At 37.5% G+C, this 5706-nt stretch overlaps 1 pseudogene; it reads left to right on the forward strand.

The window, feature by feature from the left end:
- Nucleotides 1-1148: 1148 nt before the first annotated feature.
- On the forward strand, nt 1149-1290 carry LOC111767119 (U1 spliceosomal RNA; annotated as a pseudogene).
- Nucleotides 1291-5706: the final 4416 nt, after the last annotated feature.

The raw sequence follows: 5706 nt of genomic DNA on the forward strand, positions 1-5706 counted from the left end.
TCTCATCCAATACCATAAAATCCTGAAGCATCAGAAAAATGTTTTTATAAAATGGTTCCACTTACAAGTAATTCTATAGCAAAGCCCCCAAGGATCATGATGCAGTGGGCTTCTTTTTTAGTATAATATTATTTTGGATGCAATAATTCAGCCATTGTAACCCATTTCATGGGATCCTTGGTTTAATGAGAGTTTTGCTGCAAGCCATCCAATATTCATCCAGTGCACCTAAGATAATCAGGTAAAACAGGTGTTTCCTCAATCAGCAATTTAGAGTTTTCTTACACAAAAAATAAGTGAGTCCAAATAGAAGATAATATTCCTAACAAAACATACCAGTAGAGTCTACATTTCCTTTTTCCCCAAAGACCTTGAATGTATCATTTCATGTACATATTTTTTAAGTAATTAATTTAATGCACGCTTTGCTAAGAAAAATTAAAAAAAAAAAATCATTATTCACAGCAACCTCACATTTACCAGCATGTGTTTAATCAAAAAAATCTGTCAGGCAATGAAGTGCAATTTTTAACTTCTAAGGAATTAACATAAGTAATATGATTAATTGAAATTTCCAATTTTATGAAAAATCTCGCTTAAATATTCTAAAATAAGCAGCGTCCATGTTTACAAATATTTTTCATCATGCTGTTCCGTAAGTTAGCTCATTGGTATTTTCTTTTAACTTTGGCAGAAATGGAATGTTTTCCATGGCAAACAAAAATTGAATTCATTGGTCATATCCTACTTATAATTCTTTATTGATTGTTCCCATAAGACTAGCATCAGTTCTAATACACTACCCAAGATAATTATCACAATGGAATAAAGTACCAAGAATATGATTCCATTCCCAACCTTCTAATTAATTTAAGCGAGTTACGTGAAAATCAGTTGAGGCTTTTTCTCAATATTAGAACTTTAAAAGAAAATCTGAATTTTAGTTCCAGTCCTAAACTGTTTATCTGAAAACATTCCAAAGTCTTTCACAGAAGACCTAGGCAAGAAAACAAAGGACGGAAGGACAACTGTTGGCAGAGAGATGGAGGAGCCTGAGAGTATTATCATCTAGATGCTCGCTCTGCTTTACAGTTACCCTGCCTGCTGGGGTCCAAATTCAAATACCAGATCAAAATGTTTGCACTTTCCTGCTTACCTGGCAGGGGAGATACCATGATCATGAAGGTGGATTTCCCAGGGCGAGGCTTATCCATTGCACCCCTACGATTTTCCCAAGCATGGGAAACTTGACTGCATAATTTGTGGGGACTGCATTCTCACTCTCCCCTGAAAAAAAAAAAAAGTTTCCACTTTATACAAATTGATTAACTCAAAGGGAACATTGTTTATGGTTACCAGTAGCTGTATATTTTATCTCCCAAACCAGGATGCTTTTGAGAATGTAATGGGTTATTATTAGCAAATCAAGCCTACTCAACAGACATGAGCAGGGACTATCCTGGACAAATGGGAGCATAGGTTTGCCCTATCCATGGATGATGACAACTGGGTCCAAGAGAAATTTAAGTTCAGAAATAGCAGTTGTTCATTGAAAAATGTCATAAAATTCCATACTTTAGTAACTTTTTTCTTTTTATTTAAAATCTGAAAATCTTACACAGGTCCCAACCCTTACGCTTGGCTTCCTTAGCTTCTGCACGTAGCTTCTGTAGATATTCCCCCAATTTCTTATATATTTACCAGGGCCCTGGTAAGCAGATGACAACTACAATCAAGTGGACACAAACTCTGCAGACAATAATCACAACCAAACCATGTCTACGAGCACATTATATCACCTCATAAAACCATGGAAATTTAAATGAATCTGTCTAGTACGAGTGCTTGGAATTTTACTAGCATTTCCCTGAGCTAAATTCTCTCCCCCTAGCATTGCTCAAAGTTACCTACTTCTATCTTAGCCCCTGTGGATGCAGAGTTCCCTCATCAAGAGGCTTATAGTTGGCTCTGAACTTACACCAAGGTTCTCTGATGACTAGGTTGTTGTTAAATTACATGAACCACACTCCAAAGGAATCAGATGTTGGGGTAGCTCCAAAGGCAGGTTATTTTCCTTTCATTCCCAATTGAGTCAGAAAAATTTATTCATTTACTAGTCAGAAAATAAACTTGATGCATGTTCCTCAGGAGATCCAATGTGCTGTACCTTTTTATGGCAAAATGCCACATGTACATCAGAAAGGAATACTCTGTCACATGGTCCACGGCCCCAGCTGCTTGGGCCACAATTCACACGGCGCAGCTAGTGTAAGCGAGGCTGCGTCCAGAAACTACCGCGGCAACAGGCCCGGAGGGAAGTCCTGCTGCGCTCCGGGTCGTGCCTCCCTGCGGCTCGGCCAGAGGAGCGCCTCGGTGCTCGCCGGGGGCGCTGGCGCGCGGGAAGCACCGTGGGCGTGGACAGACCTCTCCCTATTATCCCTGCCTTTAGACGCTCAAACCGCAATCCGCGGTTCCTCTGCTACTACCGGCTTGTTTCTGCCTTGTCCCAACTTTTCCTAACGGTTTTAACTGTCGACAATATAGTCTTCTTTCTCTTTCTGCCTAAAACTAGGTGAGGAAATGCTAGCTCTTTGCTCATCGATGACCAGTTTCCCTAAAGAAATGGTTGGATTTCTTCAATGGGTGGCAAGCCCTCTGATGTCAAAACAAAACAAACAGATAAAAAACTTCTCACTAATTGTTTTAGCAAAGTGGAAACCTTCCCCCTCAGAGAGTAAATGGTTATCAAAATCAAAGATGAACCAAATATATATATATATATATATATATATATATATATATATATATTTTTTTTTTTTTTTTTTTTTTTCCCAAGGTACCAGGGGTACCCACAGGGCTGGGGATTGAACCTGAGATCTCTTGTGTGGGACGGGAAGCTGGTGATCAACCACATCATTTTCCGTTTGTTTTTTTTTTTTTAAGGAGACCCTGGGAAGAACGCGGTCTTCCACGTCGGAAGCAGTCGCTCAAACTGTAGAGCCATACCCGCTCCCCCAAATATATTTTGTAGGTTTCAAAACATTTCAAATATCTGATGTCCCCAACAATGTATATGTGTTAAATCATTGATGGTGTAGGGAAAATTGGCAATTAAAGTATTAGGGGAATTAAGATTTTATTTCTCTTACTGGAAAAAAAAAATCACCATTATTTGAAACTTACTGGAAAAAAAAACGATTTTTATGGACATATTTTAGCCTGCCATGCTATCATGAAGCATTTTTATGAGCCCCATTTATATTAATTAGGCAGTAAAGAAGGAAGCTTCAGTCAAAAATCACAAGTCACAGAAGCCTTAGGAGCCAATGACCAGAAGAAAAAGGACCCAGCATCTCCTGATTCTGCCAGCTAAACTGAATCCATCCTGCTTCCAAATTCCATTTGCTTTTTCTTTGGTCAATGTGGGAACACCCTGACCAGTCTCAAAATGTAGGACTTGATGGCCCATCATGCAAAAAGCTATTAACATATCCACAGTTGGCCCTGAAATATGCTTTCAAGAATTTAGAAGATTTGCCAACCCCCATTTGAATTTTTCTTCAGAGAAGTGCACTTTTATTAACACCCTCCTCCCTCCCTACTGTGGATAAAAATGGTCTCGATATTCTCTTGGGGAAAAAAGAACATTCTCAAGAGGCTCTGTAGATAGAGAAATAGAGTTTCTGGCCAAGAATAAAAATGGGAAAGTCTGAAATGTTTAGAGCTGCTGATTAAACCTTCAGTGGTGTATTTCTCTTAGACAAAGCATTTGTCATAAGTAGCTTATCTGCCTGAGTATGATTTATGCGGCTGGACTGAAATTGGCTGAATAATTTATGGTATTTATTGTTCTGGAAAGTTTCTTTTCTTAATAAATAAATAAATAATGCTGTGTTAAGAGAAGGGGGAAATGGTGGCAAGTGTCAGTTGTGTGAGAAGGGCAAGTTATTTTTCCACGTTGAAAGTTAATAAAGTATATCTAAGAGGAACAGTCACCTATAAGGGCAGAACTCTAATAGGTGAATTTTGTCAGCATTTTCAATGAAACCAATTGGCTAAGAGAAGCTGTCAAATAGGTGTGAAATGAGGTAAAATTACTAGCGATACACTTTCTTTTCAGGTACTTTGCTTTGTTCCTTACAGTGCCTTGCAGCAAAAAATTTAATTTAAATACTGAAAATGGAATGCAGCTATATTGATTTAAATTTGCTAAGAAAGTCTTGGAATCCATTTCCTGTTTCCTGCATAAGTACATAGAGTGTGTATGTCTATGTATATGCTTGCGTGTGAGTACCATCAGCTTTTCTGCTATTTATGAGCAAGTCACAGTTTATTAGAACCTACCACAATGTGTATTTGCATAAAACATATAACTTGAATTGTCAGTTTATAAAATTTTCAGAATGTATGATTATAGTTCTGTTCTTACTGTAAATTTTTCCATAGCTCAGATGATTTATCCTACCTGCTGAAACTCTGGGCTTATATTAGACCTTGTTTTCTGTTGTTGTTGTTGTGTGTGTGTGTTTGGCTACCACTTTATCACATAAATTTTACTCCCGGAATTCATGCCAAAGACAGAGTTATAGACAAAAGGATGGATGGATGAGTGTGTGGAAATGCACGTGGCTCAATTCAGCTGAAACTATTTCATAGATAACTCACTGTAAGCTATGACTAAAAATATTTGAAATGTTTACAGGCTACATAATATATATGTTTGACATATTAAAGAAGACTTCTATCAACTGCTCAGTAACCATTCCAGAAAAACGCTTTAAAAGAACTCAAGCAAAATCACAGCCCCTCATCTGCAGTGCTGTTTCTAATTTGAAGGCAAATTCATCTCTGACATAGAGCAGATTCTGTGCAGGTGGAAGTAAGCCTTTCTCTGCTCCTCTCTCTGCCAGTCAAATTATGTCATCAGTGAAGGATCACTGGTTTTTAATGATACGGTGGCCTCCATACTGAGCAGCAGTCCTAGCAGAGCAGTATGCATAGCCAATAAAATGGCTGTCACCAAATTACAATTGACACTTAACATCACTAAATCTGCAGTGTAATTCCTTGTGACAGTTGTGTAGGTATATTAGAAGAAAATAATTTACTTCAAACCCAGCATGTTAGACACATTTTCCTGAGCGTAATTCATGTCACATTTACAGTAGCCAAAGCAAGCAGTCTCGAGGCAACCTTAATCTGGGAAGAGATCATAGATGCTAACATGTTCATTGAAGTATGATTATTTATGCATGCAATAAACAAAGCTAGAGCAGTTGTTCATTGTAGGTTTTAATTGTTATTGGGGTTTTTAATTGTTATTGGGTTTTAAATGAATATTAGTCTCTGTTGCTGTAGGGATTAAGAAAAACTTTTTTTTTTAAAAGCCACATTTTATTTGGGAAACAGGCATCAGCTAAACAGTCTTTTTTTTTCAGGGTTAGATAGACATTCATGTAGTCCTCATCCTTACTCCAGCTCTATATTATGTTTTCACTTGAAATTCTATACCCATAGCCCCATGAAAAATGTATACATATATATATATATATATATACTCACACACACACATGCATCCAACTTCCAAATGCAAGTAAACTTAAAAAGCCAGCAACAGTATTTCTTATTCCTTGGAGTCATAATATTGTGGAACACAGGTTTGGGAGGCAGACAGTTTCTTCTGGAATACTATTTTGATACATTCAT

The sequence above is a fragment of the Dasypus novemcinctus genome, chromosome 2 (assembly GCF_030445035.2).
Source record: "Dasypus novemcinctus isolate mDasNov1 chromosome 2, mDasNov1.1.hap2, whole genome shotgun sequence".
Taxonomy (NCBI): domain Eukaryota; kingdom Metazoa; phylum Chordata; class Mammalia; order Cingulata; family Dasypodidae; genus Dasypus; species Dasypus novemcinctus.